Source organism: Mastigoproctus giganteus, chromosome 1 (genome assembly GCF_048544385.1).
Source record: "Mastigoproctus giganteus isolate SK-2022 chromosome 1, ASM4854438v1, whole genome shotgun sequence".
Lineage (NCBI taxonomy): Eukaryota > Metazoa > Arthropoda > Arachnida > Uropygi > Thelyphonidae > Mastigoproctus > Mastigoproctus giganteus.
In genome coordinates, this window is record NC_143575.1 from 40,869,864 (window position 1) to 40,887,772 (window position 17,909).

A 17,909-nucleotide genomic window follows, 5' to 3' on the forward strand; every position below is an offset into this window, starting at 1 on the left:
TTTTTTTTTTTTTTTTTTATGAAAACCCCAAACACCAGAAGTATTAGAACCTATATTACTTTGTACCATGCTTGGGTTGGAGGTGGAGAAGATGAAAGAAGATATTTGTTGACATCAGACAAACTTTTGTAGACTAATTTTCAGGAAATATGTATGAGGGAAGGTTGTTCCAAAAAACGGCAGTTGAATGAATAAATGAGGAAAATAAAATTGGTTCTGTGAGTTTGAAGTTGACAGTAAATGGCTGTTGGCAGCATGTGTTTGGGCTGTTTTGAAAGAGAGAGCAGAAATTACAGAAGACAATTCGGAAGAACAGTGCCCATGGAAGTATCGGTAGAAAAGGCATGTGGCAGAAACAGTACGTCTATGAGACAGAGAGTGGAGAGACTGTTAGAGATGAGTCATTAATTAACCTAACAGCCTAATTAACCTAACAGCCCTCTTCTGAATGAAATCTAGAAGCCTGAGAGAGGTTTTGGGGGCACCACCCCAGTTATGGGAACAATATTCCATGGTAGGGTGAATTTGAGATTTGTACAGAGTGAACAGTTGTTTGGAAGAAACGTAGTGCCGAGAGCGAAAGAGAAAACCAAGTTTTTTAGATGCAGAAGAAGCAATAATTGTAATGTGCTTGTGCCAAGAGAGATTAGAAGTCATGCTAATTCCCAATAGAGATATATGACGTTGTCTAGAAACGGGAGTGTCACCAAAGATAAGCATGGGAGCAGAAGAATCCTCTTTGCAAGATATAAGACAGGACTGAATTTTGGAAGGAGTGATCAACAAAGCTGTCTTTGCCCCACTGGAGAATTACCTGGAGGTCAGCATTTAAGGAACTGGTAGAGGATATTCAAGAAGTTGAAGCTGATTGAGCAGGGCAAGGTTTCTCAAACTGGAAAGTGGAATGCAATGTGCTATCATCAGGAAAACTATGTGGATAGGATTTGTGGTCATAATAGGTATAAGGTATGTTCGTGTCAGACGGCACCTGGGATTTCTCCCATCTCTGCATGTGTTCGCTGTATTGAGGACAGTACACTGTCTTATTGGTCGCCAGGCTCCTAGTAGGGCCCGACGTTGCCCATACCTCGCCACGTGGAGGCTAGCCGGGTGTGTCCAGAATCATGACAAGTTGCTCCGGCAGTTCCTGCCAAGTAGTTTCCTGGGATTTCAGTGGCTAGGACCTAAAAAAAAAAAAAAAAAATATATATATATATATATATATATACGTGTTTGACGTTAATTCTTAATAAGATTGCTGTTAGCAAATTGCTGGTTGGGGTTGAATGCTAGAGAGATGTGTTAAAAGGCCTAATAGGTCGGGCAGAATTTTGTTGTTATTAAATTAAGACATGTGGGCTATACGTTAGATGAAAGATAAAAGTGGGAGGGGGGGGAGGCTGAAGACTGGGGGGTAGAAGTAAGGGGTCGATAGAGATGACCCCTGCTAGGCAGTGTGGCATGCCCATGCCACACCAGAGGGAAGTTTGGATGGCGGGTGGGGGAGACAAAGAAGAGTTATCCCCCCCTGCCATGGATAAGGAATATACAGGTAGAGTGGGGGAAGAGGCTGAAGACTGTGGGGGGGGGGTAGTAGTGGCATGTGATGCAAGAAAGCAAATGTATGAGCTTATGCAGCATCAGCCAAAAAAAAAAAAAAAAAAAAAAAAACACACCATTCCCTCCAAATGCCTGTCCAGTTCCTCCTTAAATTTATTCGACTTATCAACTTCCACAACGACAGATGGAAGTTTGTTCCAGAAATTAACCACCCGCTGGCTAAAGGCAAATTTCCGCACATCTAATCTACATCTGTGTTTTCTTAATTTGAATTTATGCCCCCTTAGGTTCGTAATCTGAACAAGTGGAAGGATCCCATCAGAATTCAGCATGCTGAACCCATTCAAGGCCTTATACACCTCAATCAGATCACCGCACAGGTGCCTATTCTCCAGCCACTGCAATTTGCAGAACTTAAGCCTCTCTTGATAAGAGGATCCCTTCATTCCCCTCACTAATCTTGTTGCCCTTCTCTGTACACGCTCAAGTAAATCTACATCCTTCCTAAAATGAGGCCTCCAGACCTGTACGCAGTACTCAAGGCGTGGCCTGACCATTGCCTTATACAGAGGGATAATCACCTCCTTTTCCCTGCTAGCAAAATTCCTATATATCATTGACAAAACCCCATGACCTGCCCTGGCAGCCTGTCTGCATTGCTCAGAAAACTTCATATCTGACTGCACAATTACTCCCAGGTCTTTTTCATTTTCTACCACCTTAAGTGTAGTACCACACAGTTGGTACGTTTCTCTGGGATTACTTCTACCCATATGCAGTACTTTGCATTTGTCAAGGTTAAACTTCAGTTGCCACTTCTTAGCCCATCTGCCCAAATTATCTAGATCCTGTTGCAGTAGCACACTGCCATTACTGTCATTAACAACCCTGTCAACCTTTGTATCATCTGCAAACTTCGACACTAAGCCTGATATACCTTCATCAATATCATTGGTAAATATACAAAACAACAGTGGACACAACACCGAACCCTGTGGGACTCCACTAATAACATTAGTCCAAGAAGAGCAGCACCCATTGATTACTACCCTCTGTCTTCTCCCATTTAACCATCCTTTTATCCATTGTAGCAACTTACCTTTAATATCATTCTGCACCAATTTGTACAATAGTCTTCCATGCGCAACAGTGTCAAAAGCTTTCCTGAAATCCAAATATACGATATCAAAATTATTTTTTGCATCCAGTTCCTTTGTAACCACATCATAATAGCCTATCAAATTTGTCAGACAAGACTTTCCCTTAACAAACCCATGCTGTGTCTGAATTATTGCTGCAGTCTTGTCTAAATGATCCTGCAATGCATCTTTAACCAGCGACTCCATTATTTTACCAGGAACAGAAGTTAAACTAACTGGTCTGTAATTACTCATGTCACCCTTCGATCCCCCTTTGTGAATTGGGGATACATTTGCACATCTCCAGTCCGTGGGAACCTCCCCTGAGTCCAAGGATGCTCTCATAATTATGGCTAAGGGTTTGCTTAGTTGCTTTGCCGCCTCCTTTAATATAACTGGATAGATCCCATCCACCCCAGGTGCTTTTCTTACGTTTAACTTCAACAGTTTCTCTTCCACTTTGCTCTCAGTTATTACAAAATCATTAAGTATCCTGCTACAATTTGATAACCTTCTGCCATTTTCAAACCTTAATAATTCCTAGCGTGTGAATGTAGATGCAAAATACTCATTCAGTTTGTTTGCTATCTGAGCAGGATCATCAACAGTCGAACCATCGATGTCAAGTGGACCAATCAGATTCATCCCCTTCCTTTTAGAGTTTATATAAGTAAAGAAATCCTTGCTGTTTTTCTTAGCATCTTTTGCCAAGGATTTCTCGTAATCTGCCTTTGCCTGTCTAACCTCCTTTGTAACTTGGTTACAGATCAACTTGTAGCTATCATAGGCTTCTGTGTCACGTGTTAATTTGTATGCATCCCATGCATTTTTCTTCTCTGTTACGAGTCTCATTAGTTCATTTGACAACCATTTAGGCCCAAACCTTGATCAATATTTCTTAATAGGTATGAAACTTTTAGTAGCATCCACGATTAATTCCTTGTTTCATTTCCCATCCATGTGGTGTTTGCATCAATGTTGTTTATAGTCATTTCTCATTGATTCGACTTTAGGTCCACTTCAGGGTTTAGTGCCTTAATTATCGGAGGCCACTGGGTTCCAGGCGTCTTCCGCGGGACGATTTCCTTCGAAGTTTGTTCATTTCCTTATTGTGTCAGTGGTTGGTTGCGGTTCGCTGCGATAAGAGCTCACCGTCTTGTGAACAGGGCCAGTGCATAGCTGGAGAAAGCCTGATATTCTTCCCTGGTGTCCAAGATGTGGTGTTCCTGGCCATATGGTAGATACTGTATTTTGGTGATGAATGCACTGTGGAGGTCGTCATAGAGCTGGCAATCGTGCATGAGATGCTGCCAGCTCTCCAGCCCCCCCCCCCCCCCCCCGAAGGTGCAGGTGGGATCTTCCTGTATTCCGAGTAGGAATAACTTTGCATTCAAAGCTCCATGTCCTGTCAGTAGGTATGTTACTTGTAGGCCTGGGGAAAACCAGGGTGGGAAGTTCGGAAAAACCCGGCCAATGTTGGGCAGAAACTTTCTGGTGATTTCGCCTTTTTGCGAGGTGCCATCTATCCTGCCACACCTGCAGCAGGGGAGCATGCAGCTTTTTCTTTTCCATAGTCTTGCTATTGATGATGTCGGTGGTGAATCCCAAACATGTCTGTGGGATACCCTTGTCCAGGTAGTGCGTGAAGCCCCGTCGAATGATCTCTAAGTCCAATGGAAGGACACAAGCAAGGACTTGCAGGGCATGCGTGCTCACTATGCTGCAAGCTCAAGTAATGGTCAGAAGGATTGATCGGTGAATCGAGTCAATGATTCGTTTATTGACAACAGTTGTGACTTTGTGATACCATGCGCCAGATGCATACGTGACTATTGGGGTGCAGATGGTTTTATAGAAAAGACGTAGCATCCACCTGTCCAGGCCCCAGTCTCTGCAAGTGACTCTGGCAACCAATGCAGTGTATCGTCTGACTTTTGTGCGCAAGTATTTCAGGTGGTTCTGAAATGACAGATTCAGAACTAGAATCATGCCTAGATACTTTATCTGCCTTGAGAATTTAATTGTTTTCTGGTCGATCTTAATTTGTGGAGGCCGCCTGAGGTTGAGGCACCCCTTGAGCAGAATGGAGTTTGTCTTTGCAGGGGATATTATAAATTGATTTTGCTTTGCCCATTCCCAAAGGATGGACAGAGCCCGGTTTGCCAATGTCTCCAGTTGTGCCCTTGAGTCCGCTGACACCGTCAGTAAGAGGTCGCTGACACTGTTATTAAGAGATCATCAGCAAAGGCCTGTGATTTTACCTCGTCAAGGTCTATGGCTAGGAAGGAGTCCATTACTATGTTCCACAGTAGTGGTCCAAGGACCGAACCCTGTGGATAGCCGCAAAATGCATTCTTGGAGAGGGTCCCATAGGGAGCAACAATCCTGATGGATCTGTTTGTGCGGTAGCTCTTGATGACGATTTGTGGTCAATGGAAGAAGGTCATTAATATACAAGAGGAAAAGAACTGACCTTTGTGGGACACCAGCATTAGTGGAGAAGTTAGAAGACAGAGAGCCATCTACCATCACCCTCAGTGAGCGGTATGAGATAAAACTGGATAACCAATTACAAAAACAATTGGCAAACCATAAGATGGAAACTTGTTTAGAAGACATTTATGCCAAACACGATCAAAAGCCATGGAGATGTCAAGAGCAACTGCTTGTGTTTCACCAAACTTTTCCATTGAATATGTCCATAAATGGGTAACATAAGCTAGAATATCTCCAGTGGAGCGACACTGACAGAATCCATATTGGCAATCATTGATCAGACGAAAGGCTTCAAGGTAGTTTTAAGAGTTGGCGGTTAATTGACTTCTCCATTACTTTACACAGATTCCATTCCTACAAGAATAATTTCACTGACATAACCTGAGCAAACATTGACATCAGAAGTTTTGAAAAAGTAATCCGACCAAGGAAAAGAAGAAAAGAAATCTCATAGGTCATCCCATTTTGCATTCTTGTAATGCCAAACAACATGAGACTGGGAATAGCCATGAGATAAGGGCTCCATTGGAGAAGAGAATCACCAAGTTGTGATCTGAGGTGCCTAAAGGACCGCTCACTTCGACAGTGTACTTAGAAGGGTTGTTTGTTAGAAAAAGATTAAGTGTGTTGGCAGTATGTTTACGATCGTCTGGTATTCTGGTAGGTAAATGAACAATCTGTGCAAGGTCATTAGTAATTGCAAAATCCTCAGCATCTCAACCATCTGTGTCTGTGTGACTGGAGAACGGAAGATGGAGTTGTGAACATTAAAATCACCGAGGAAAATTACCTCACTGTTCAGAAAGTTGGACTGAAGAAAGTCAAAGAGCTCCAAATGATTAGTAGAGTTGGGAGAATGCTGGAGACAACAGATGAATTTCACAGGATGAGTAGAGAGATTTTAAGGAGTCCGGACTTCGCCGAAATTGGATCCACTTGAGTGATCGAAAAGAGGAGATTCCAAATTACTAAGTCCCTGACAGGAAATATCAGAACGGACATATGCACAAGTACCACCTTTGAGGCGAAAGGAATCATACAGCGAATAATTTGGGCAACTGAGATAAGAAGTTGTTGAATCAACTGATAACTGAGATTCTGTCAGAAAAAAATACACGGCGTTTGGCAGACTAAGTGGAAATGGACATCACTGCGATTAGAACTGAGACCACGTATATCTGTAAAATGAACTTGGAAGTGTTTGGGAAGTTTAGATCCTTTTGCAGAAAAGCTTGCTCTATTAGTTTCACAATTCATGGTGTATTCAATAGTGAGAAAAAGTGGGGGAACAAAAAGTGGAGGAAGTGCTGTATGAAGTAATGAAATTTTGGATATGTTGTAAACATGATAAGAATATAACCAGATCCTTGACATAACGTGGCCTCAACAATACCCCCTGCATACGCACTACTCGGACTCCCTCCAGTCACTATCTGGCAGAGTAGAGGTAGCAAGATTATACAGTAGCTGATCCAGGAGCCTCCTAGAGAGTTACCAATAGGTTCGGTCCGGTGTACTAACTAGCGGCCAGCCTGCGAACACTATTTTAGAGCTGTACTCTCGAAATACAAGGAATTTTGGATTTTGCCTTGGTGTTTGTCATAACCTCAAAAGACATCAGTCATACTGCATGATGGAAGAGATGGGGAAGGGTTGACCGGAACTTAGCTCTAGAGACTAAACATGGGTTCCACCACTTCAAGCCTCCAATAAGCAAAGTGGTGGTATTGCACTGGATGATGAGAGTCATCTACCACCTAGTATTGCCTGCTAGCACAGAGAGCAGCATTCCTCTGTGGGGAATGGGCACCACACCACGACCCCTGCTTACATTGGTTCAAACCTGGGTGGTCACCCACAGTGTGGTTGCGCATGGGAGTTATACCAAGGATTACTAACAGTCCCACCATCATGAAGGCACTAGCAAAGGATTTGGCTGTCACAGACCGTCCGGACTTCGCCGAAATTGGATCCACTTGAGTGTCACCCAAATATCAGTTCCATCAGCATTTTAGATTCCCAGGTAGCAAGCACAGCTTGTCTGGCAAATCTTAGAGAATGTCTGCGACAATCTCAAGGACCTGTTTGTAATGTTTTAGATAGAAAAGCATTGTAAATTGTTTTTGATGATTTAAAACATCATGATCCACCATTATTTTTTTGTTTACCAATTGATGCTTCTAATAAAAAGAAGCAGAAAATTTTTTCTTTGTCAATTCAGTACTTCAACAAAGAATATAGCCCTACAAACTATTTAGTTGATTTTTTTTAAAAATGCTAATGAAAGTGCAGATGGAATGTTTGAGTGCCTAAAAAATTCAATGAGTAATTTAGGATCGGATTGGCAAAGAGTATCTATTCATAAAGACTACACTCAACACCAACCATGGAATTAAATAATATTTAATATTTAATTTTTAAAATATAAAATGCAATATAAAATACGTACATGTAAAATAAAATAAAAACTGGTCTATTTACAATAATAAAAACACTAAAAATTATTAAAATGCTGTGACTAAAATCCTTCAAATGCTAAAACGCTAAAATACCGGTAACCGTAGCTTTCGGAAGCAACCGCCTCCTTTCTCAACAGTGTATTACTATTGTACAGCAACATCCTTAAGTAGCAGGCCCACAGCACTCACACACGTGGTTCCACAGAAACATGATCGGTATTCCCCACCTGCGTACTCGGACCGGAAATGGCTCGGGAGCGTGTTATACAAAACCGATCGTCCCGTCGGAGGACAACAGCCTCAAAAAGGGGGTGTGCAAATGAACACCCCTATCTCTATTAATAATGTTATTAGATGAACTAATTCGCAAGCTCTCGAGCCACTTGCGTTCCCAGAACCCATGCGCACGGTCCACAATGACCGCTCCTTCTGGGGATATCTGGTGTTGCTTCTCCCAAAAATGCTCCGCAATAGCAGACTTCCCATAATTCGCAGTCTTTATAGCATTCATGTGCTCCCCCAGACGATCCTTGAACCGCTGCCCCGTCTCGCCAACATAACATTCCCCACAATCCGGACACTTAATCTCATATACTACCCCACTACTAGACTCTTTTGTTATGGGGTCTTTAACTTGGGACACCACCGTGTGCAACCTCCATCCTGGAAGCTGCACACAGTGGGTCTGACACTCACGTAATGCTCGTGCAATACGTTCAGTAAGGCCCGGATAGTAGGCAATGTATGCAGTGGTGGCTGGTGCGGACGGCTCGCTAGCATTGGACACCACCCCTCTTATTGTATTTGTCCAAGACCCTCTGGGGGTAGCCACATTTTCTGAGGTCTGCTGTGACTCTACTAAGTTCCTTTTCCCTAACCTTGGGGGTACTGCAGTGGGACCCAACCCTATCGAATAATACCTTGGCCACACTATCCTTGTGTAGATTAGTTTGTGCCGAGCTATAATGAGTGTACTGACTCCGGCACACAGGCTTTCGATAAACTTCAGTTCTTAGCCTAAAACCTTCTCTAACCACGAATACATCAAGGAAAGGGAGGGTCCCAGCTGCTTCCACCTCCATAGTAAATTGAATGAAAGGGGAGAAGCTATTAAGTACATTTAAGAACTTCATCTTCCTTCCTCTTCTGTATAATGGTACATATTTTACATCGCGTTTTATATTTTATATTTTAAAAATTAAATATTATTTAATTCCATGGTTGGTGTTGAGTGTAGTCTTTATGAATATGAACTTTCCCAACCTCGTAGGCCTTTTTGAAGATAAAGGGTTTCAGTTCAGTTCAGTTTCAGTTTAGTTTCAGTTCAGTCAATGCAAATTGTAATTTTGGGAGTAATAAATCCATATTCCAAAATATTAAGAAATTAAATGAAGACATAATTAAAGTAAACTGCCATGCTCAACATTATTCATAATTTAGCTAAATATGCTTTTGGTAATTTAGATATTGATATAAAATATTGTCTTGAAAATACAGTGGATTCCGGTTATTTGGGCCACTGGTTAATCGGGGCAGCCGTTTATTTGGGGCAAATCTTAAAAAACAAAACCCAATCGAGAAAATAGCCAGGGTTTACTTCGCATAATTGGGACAAAATGCCGTTTAATCGGGGCAGGAGAGCGCACCAATGAAGATTACCCTACGATTGTCTCCGACTGTACACGTAGTTCGGTCGGATTTCTGGAGGTCACAACCATAAAACAATAAAAACAATTAGCAGTCACCTGTTTATTGGGCTTTTGTGTTAGTGAAATCTTACATAAACTGATAGTAAACTCGATCTTATTGAATTTGCGCTAATACCGACAGCTGGAATTCTGTGGGTTATTATGGTAAAATGTGTTTACACTTCTATGGAATCTTCAATCATATAAAAAAAATAATTTTCAGAATCTGCTCTTCATTCCTATTTTTAAAGCTTCGTAATTTGTTACTCCGTTCTCACTTGCACATATCGTGTTACTTGCAATTTGTGTGCCGTGTTCTTTGTTATTGATTGCTTATCTTTTTACTGTTTTAAATTTTAACTCCCACCCACAAATGACAGTGACCAGAAATGTCAACTAGTTTAGTTAGTATATTACAGTACGTATTAATTCTTCCGATTATCATGTATATTCTTCCGAATTTCACGCATCATTTAATTTTTTAATTGGTAAGGTAAAAAAGGGTAAATTTGTACTTAATATATCTTTACTTTTATGGCCTGTGGATAATATTCCTCCTATTTTCGCTAATTAGAATCGTGGTTTAATTGAATTAAAATTCAATTCACAAACGTGATCACAATGACCGGCGCTTATTACACATCATATAGTGAACGGTACTTTACAATGGCGGTACTTCCGTAGCCAGGTGGGAAGGAGCAGCAGTGCGTAGCACACGCTTCTTGATTAGACCAGGGTTCGAGCCCGTCACCAGCAAATACGGAGGATGCGGAAAGGTCAGGGAATGACCACCACATATCCTGGAAAAATATGGCCTTAGTTGCTAATGCTCCTAAAAACCAAATAACAACAACAACAACTTTACAATGGTGACTCCATCGTAACGTGATTTGATTGTACAGTGAACCAATTGTAAGGGGGGGGCATTGTATTTTTTAACTATTTACGTGAAACTTCGGATAATTGGGGCAGCCGCTTAATCGGGCCAAAATACACTAGTCCTGATGTGTCCCAAATAACCGGAATCGACTGTATATGGTCATTTTTCTGTTTCAGCTAAAAGAAGGGATAACCTTAAAGAATTTCACGAGTTTGCAGAAACAGAGTTTAAGGAAATTTAAAGGCATGTACCAACTAGATGGCTTTCTTTACAACCATGCATAAAACGAATTGTGCTTTTATGGAAGGATTATTTGCTGAATGGTTTCCTTATTAATGGACAAATCTGATGGTTGGTTGGTTGTTGGGTTTTATTGGTGCATTAGCAACTAAGGCTATAATGCACCGACAAACCTGAAATCAGTCAGAGTGTTGCATATTGGTCACTGGTAATGATTTCCCGCACCTTTTCAATCAAATCTGGTGTTTGAACAGTTTTTGCTGGGCCTGGACATTCATTCTTCATCTTCCAGTGGTTCTTTTCCACGAGCAAAAAGTTTATGCTACTCGAACATATGCATGAGACAGATAATTTTCTCTATGCACTTGCTTTATCATTTGAAATGTTTCTGTGGCACTTTTGCCCAGTTGAACACAAAACTTGATGTTTGCTCTTTGTTCCTCCACAACACAGACTCAACAGAGACATGCAGTTCAGCTTGCACTACATTCTGAAATGACAGCAATTTCTGATCTTGACTGCAGTGCTTGGGGAACAATCATTGTTTCATTTCATGTTTACTTCTAACAGATGGCAGCACCAGCACTTGTCCTATAACATCGGTCTTGTTTTCCAATTTCCACACTGTGTATAACTTTATGCAGGTACAATTTGGCCATAACAAACAGTGCAAGAGGGGTCACCCTGCAAGAAAAGCACCTGTGCCCTAACACAGAAGAAAGATGCACAAAACATTTAATGGTTATAATGCAGTTATAATAAAAGAGTGAGCATCTCCAAACTAATCACAAACCGAAAAATACCATAGCACAGTCCCAATGGACCTATTACAAGCTGTAGTAATATTCCAATAATACACTTTATTCCATCACACTAGGCCCACTATGAATTAATAAATTATCTGTTTTTGAATGTAGAATGCAATAACTTCATTTCAGAAGGCAATATGTCCATCATGTATTAAGGACCTTCAAGTAAAAGAACCATTAGATGACAGTGATCATAACATATTCATGTGGGATTTATTAAAAAAAATAACTACTATGTAGGGTAATGGGAAGGAATCTCATTTTCACAAAGGTGATTATAATGTGCTGAGGCAATTTTCTAAACTCTTCAGTGGGACCAATTAATGTTAAAAAAATTGAAATGCCAAATGGAAATTGTTCGGGGAGGTGATCACAGAGGCCCTTAAACTTTTTATACCAACTCTGAAATTGTTCAAAAGTTTAAGCTAAAATGGATGTCGTATGAAGTGATAAAATTAATGGCAGAAAAGAAAAATGCAAGGGATGATTACAAATTGTTAAAGAACACAGTGCTACAATAAGTACCAGACTGTAATCAAGTTACTGAGGGAATAGGCATGCCGAGGCACATTATGAGAAGTCTTTGGTTATGAATGCACTTGTACAGGTTGCTGAAAACTGAATAAATAAATTGCATATGCATTCATACATGAATGGTGTAGCAAAGTGTTCAGCATAGGCATGCAGCAACACATGCTTTGCTTATAGTTTGAGACCAAGTGAACACAAAAAATTGTGTTGTTGTCAAAACTCTTCAAGAATAATGTGCAATTGTAAATATTTTTCTATTTTCTTTTGCTGCCTACTTTGTATAATATTTAAATTGATATTCATCCCTCAATGTTACATATATAAGTAAACTTCAAATTGTAAACCTACTATGTATGTAAACCTTTGAACTGTCATAATCCAGTGTTATTTACATTTGTTATATTAATTTCAATATAAGCCTCTCTGATCATCTGGCATCCAGGATGGGTCAATCTTCCTTGTTAGTGTAATTTCTTTGATAAGTTACTAATTAACTGATAATTATCTATAAAGTATATAGGTAGATAGCTATGTTAAAATGATGCATTTGCACTAACCTACATATTATACTGATATTTATCTTAAATGGGAAAACAAAAGGCGGTTAAAGAACACATGCAGAAATTTTCAATCAGCCAGAGAGTGATTGATTGATCGTCAGAATAAAGTTCTACCTAGCATTGTGGATGTGAGCAGTTTGAATAAATTTAAAGGTCTGAAAAAATTATTATAAAGAATGGACAATGAAGGGAGTCATTTTTTTTTTTTTTTTTTTGCCTGCTGCTGTATAAGTTTTGCTTTCTTGCATAATATTACAAACACTAATACTTGTTACAACTACTATTACCACATGATATACCATTTTAGCAATGAATCATGAAATGGCCAAATCTAGAAGTGTCTAGATCCATAATCCATAACTCTACACACTTACAATAAAGAAGACAGGCATATTTTAATTAATTTTTTTTTTTAAAGATCTATTCCCCTTTTGTTCAGTTTACAAATGCAATGGATATTTGTTCTGAAAATGTCCATTATATTTGTAAAGCATCAAATATCCATTATACAGAATGGAACATGTGTCAGTTCAGTGAAAAATAATTTGTACAATTAAAAGCTTGAAGTAAATAATTTTATGCCCATAAAACTTCATTAATATTATATTTGCATAAATTATGTTATTTGTAGTATTTAAATAAACATTTTGATGTACTTAGACTATATTTAAATGAATTGTTTTTGTAATTTACTTCACATTTGCATCTGTTCTCAGTAAATTGACATAGACCGCTGCAGCCAAGTGGTCAGGCACGAGGGTGCATTTCACCCCAGGGGCTCACATCTGGTGAGTATGGGCTTGGCAAACCCAGAGTCCTGAGCTGGATATCATCATTCTTCTCTTTCTTGGTATTCTTTTGTACTTTTGACACACTCTCTCTCTCTCTCTCTCTCTCTCTCAAGAATTTTTTTTGGCTGGTGCAGCATAAGCTTCCTTGCATCATACGGCTAATAATAATAACAATAATAAGTACATGTGGTCTGAGTGACCAGGATCCAAGCCCATGGCTGCTAAATACAGTGCTCTTTCCTGTATTCTATCTAGCTTGTGAACTTCTCTTACTGTGTGGTTGTCCTGGAGTATAAACAGAAAACTTATTTATTTATTTTATATGGTCCACCCTGTATTTTTAAGGTTAAAATACCCAATAACTATAAAAATTCATTACATGAAATTCCACAGTTTTTGTGCTTTTAGTAAATAAAGATTTTGAGTGAATTTAATGCGTAGGAAGAGAAGTTAATTAACACTACTGAAATGACTTTCAATAAGCCATTACTACTCTAGAGTTTTTCAATAAGAAAATAAATGAGAAATAAGGAATAAATATATAAAAACTAACTCAAATATATAAAAATACTACATCCAAATCAAACTTAATGCAAGTATGTAAGAAACATATAATATTGGTTTAAGTAACAAAGCATGAAAATAAACCTGAAACAAATTAATAGAAAATTAAAGATGAGGTTATCCATGAATAAGTTTAGTAATGGTCAACTCTTTAGCAGTCCAAGATAGGGTCTAAATGGGTCACAGCCCTCCCCCAATATCAAAATAATGTCAATTTTTTTTTAATTTTTTTTTATTTTTTTTTTTACTGCTACATGCTGAAAGCTTAATGATTCCCTGGAAAACTGCATTATCCCTCCCCACTTTAGAAAATCCTGGAACTGCCGTTGCTAGCACTGTAGAATTTATTGCCATGGGAAATAATTATATATTCTCATCTGTTGCTAGCTAGGCTTTTTTGTCCCACAAAACAGAGGAGGGGGAGGATGAGATGTGTGCGGTTTTCTGCACCACTAGTACAATGAACAAGTTATGGTACAGGGGGTCCTCCCCTTATTCAATTCTTTTATTACCCTATCCTGATGGGTGGGCATATTAAGTGAATAGATCAAACTCCCATATTCAGGGGAAAAATTGTTCTTCTCCATTACATAACAGAAAAAAACAATATATGAGATAACTACTTAAACCTTTACTTTGGTACTTGTTTGATACTTATTTCAAAAATCGTGTCATATTCACTCTCGAATGACGCGTTTTTTGTTCTCTCGAACTTAAACAACATGATTAGAGATAAAGTGTAGCGATAGTTATTAAAATAATAAAGGAGACGGAAGCGTGCAGAGTGGAAGAAACTTCTTCCTGGTCCTACTCATGGATAATCTTATCTTTAATTACAAGCATGTTTCAGATTTATTTTGATAAATCATTATCTAATGAATCTGCATCTTACATATTTTACTCGCTCTTAGCAATAAGTTAGCCTTTACAACTATTCTAACTGTTCATTCATTTATAGAAAAGTTCTGAGATCCTCCGACAAGGAATCGTTTATAGTGTGTACTTGTTTACAGACAATATTAACATTAATACAACTGCTGAGTCTCAAAATAACCGGGATAGTGGAGAGGAAGGTGAGCAATCAATGAAAGTATCAAAATACACCAAATGTTTTTAGTATTATTGCTATGTATTATTACTACTACTACTGTTATTATTAGTATTGTTGTTAATTATTTTAACACTATTTAAATAATAGTGGCAAATACTTGTGTACAAGCAAAACCACATTAACTAAACAAACAAAAATTCCCAACCTTTTTCTGTCATATTTTTTGATGTTATTCCCATAGTAGACATCAACCGTTTACAGTACTCATTCCTTTAACCTTAAGCAACCGGTGGAAGACATGAATAAATTAAACTCCACCTATGAACAGTTTGTCGATAATTCTCAAAGGCAACGCTGTAACGTGACGTAATGAAACCGAATCAAAATTAATGGTGATCTCTTACTTCGCATTTGCAGACATTCAAAATATCCGGTAAGACGAAAAATTATAATTTTTGTGACTCACTTAATTAACATGGAGTACTAACTTGACAGTAACATAGCGTACATATTATTATATGTAAAACTGTATAATTTTTGAAATTTAATTGCATCTTTTGAGAATTCTGTACAATGTCTGTATGCTGCAAAAATTCCATTGATCATGAAATTTTTATGGCTTCTAATTGATAGTGTTTAAAAATACCACTGGATTCGATCTAAGGAGTGCTTCAGTTACTGTTCTTTATGTTTGTGGAAAGCCCAGTAATTAGTGTCGCTGCTTTATCTCATAACGAAATGATCTCAGTTCGATTTCCATCTTCCGGTAAAAAACAAAAAAAAAAAAGAAAGAAAAGAAAAAAGTTTCTCCTCGAAATCAAATTTTTACTTCGGTCACAGTGTGAAAAACCCATAAAAATATCTTCCATCTTGATGGGATTCGAACTCATGTTTATTTTATTTTAGACCGCGTAGAAAGACGACGATGGTAATCATGGCACTTTCCAATTTGCTACCCAGACTGCAATTTGCAGAACTGAAAACTTATTTGGTAAGACTACTGTTTTGTGCTCTGACTAATTTCAGAGGCGGATTTAACGGCGGGCGCACCGGGCGCGCGCCCTGGGCCCCGACTTCTTAAGGGCCCACGCAAAACCCCAACAAATTAGTTGAACATATTAGTTCAACTATTAGTTCAAAACTTTGTGATTATTATTATGCTATTATTAATTATATTATACATATATTATATTCAAATTTTATTGGAAATAAAACATTAATAGTACATAATATTTTTTATTTATTTTAAAAAATGGTTAACATGTATTTTTATTTTCCCTGTCTCTCTTTTTTTTAAAGGGCCCAATATTTTCTTCTGCGCCTGGGGTCTCAGTCGACCTTAATCCGCTCCTGACTAATTTGGTTGCTCTTCTCTGCACCCATTCCAATAGATCCACATCCTTATTAAAATGAGGCTTCCGGGTCTATATGCCTTATGCAAGGTTCGATCTAACCATTGCTTTATACAACAGGATAATCACCTTCTTGTCCCTGATGGCAAAATCCATGTATATCACTGCTAAAACCCCATGCAGCTTGTCTAGCAGATCCTAACAGCTTGTCTGCACTGTCAGAAAACTATACAGGGTGATTCACTACCAGTGCGACAAACTTGCAGGAGGTGTAGGAGGCACAAAGACGAATCGGAATCACTTAGCATTGCAGGGTCCGAAATGCCTTCGTCATGCGGTAGAGGACGTTGAACGGGAGGTCGCATGAACAGCGATCCCGCTGGAAGTCAGCATTTGCGAAGCGTTTCTGTTGAAGAAACCAAGTAGCAAAAGTCCTCCAGAGTGGATAATCCGCAGGCTCCAATGACTGGACGCGTTGCAGATGGCATGAACTCATTTGGTTTGTTGACAGTATCCTCCATACAGTGGATTGGGAAATACCCAATCGTTGGCCTATCGCTCGAGTACTCGTACTCGGATTGCCTTCTGCAAGACGTAGGACATTCTCCTCATTGTCTGGCGTCCTCGTCGTTCGCTCTCAATTCATGGTACCTCTCGTGAAACAACCAGTCTCACCTTCTCATCATACGATTAAAATCGTATGATGAGAAGGTAACTGGCTACGGAGGCGCCAGTTACCCTGAGCCTGAGAGAGAGAGAGAGAGAGAGAGAGAGAGAGAGAGAGAGAGAGAGAGTGTGTGTGTGTGTGTGTGTGTGTGTGTGTGTGTGTGTGTGTGTGTGTGTGTGTGTGTGTGTGTGTGTGTGTGTGTGTGTGTGTGTGAGAGAAGTGTTTTGGGTCAAACGACACTAGGGGTTCCCTATCTCCGCATAGTATACATTGTCGTGTGGTACAGTACACTGTAAAGGCCAGAGATTTAAAAGTGTATGGATATTGTGATGTGTAATGTTTTGTACCATTGTTCATCTGGCCTTTTAGCCGTTGGGCCCTAATGGGAACCCATCGTTGCTCACACTTCGCCCCGTGGAGGCAGACCAGGTACACCCAGTATAGTTATATTTACTCTGGCAGGTCCGAAATGCCTAATTTCCTGAGATTTCAGTGACTAGGACCTAAAAAAAAAATACTATATTTTACGCAGAAAGGGGGTAGGCCGAATGGTAATAGGCTTGTTGCATTGTTGACTTACGTTTTGAGTGTAGGTTTGGAATAATTTTGGTTTTATTAGACACGATCGCAAAGTTAGAGAGAGAGGGTGGGGAGACTGAAGACTGAGGGGGGGGGGGGTAAGACTGAAGTGAGTCAATAGAGAAGGCGATCCCAGATGGTCAGTGAGGCATGCCCAGCCGCTGGTGTCAGGTTCAGGAGATGTATAGAGTCAAGTCTGATTTGGTGATCACTGGTGTCTTCCGCCGCAGAGGGATCTCGAGACAGGTGAGCAGTGCTCTGCGTCAGTTCCGTGTCCGGTCCTGGTCCTGTTGCAAAAGATCCTTAGTGTGGTTAGCAATGTTTCTGTTCAATTAGGTTGAGTTGTTTCATTCAGTTACTGGCTTTAGTTGTGATGAATAACAATAAGTGTCCTCCGCCTAGAAAACACCTCTTGCGCAAACTTCGTGAAGGCCAGGAACTCCTCCCTCGAGTCTAGAAGGTGATGCTCCAGTCCTGCTGGTATATATGTGAGTTCCGTCATAAGTCGACAGCGGAGGTCCTCATAATGGTCGCAGCTGTACA

General features: G+C 39.6%; 1 protein-coding gene across 1 annotated transcript in view; it reads right to left on the reverse strand.

Annotated features, from left to right (window-relative positions):
* The window catches only part of Ac13E (Adenylyl cyclase 13E), a 189,596-nt gene extending 174,539 nt beyond the window's left edge, over nucleotides 1–15,057 (reverse strand). Inside the window, exon 1 of the mRNA XM_090370805.1 lies at nucleotides 14,974–15,057. The gene's annotated coding sequence lies outside the window, so the exon portion shown is untranslated. The remainder of the gene's footprint in view (nucleotides 1–14,973) is intronic.
* Between the last annotated feature and the right edge of the window lie 2,852 nt (nucleotides 15,058–17,909).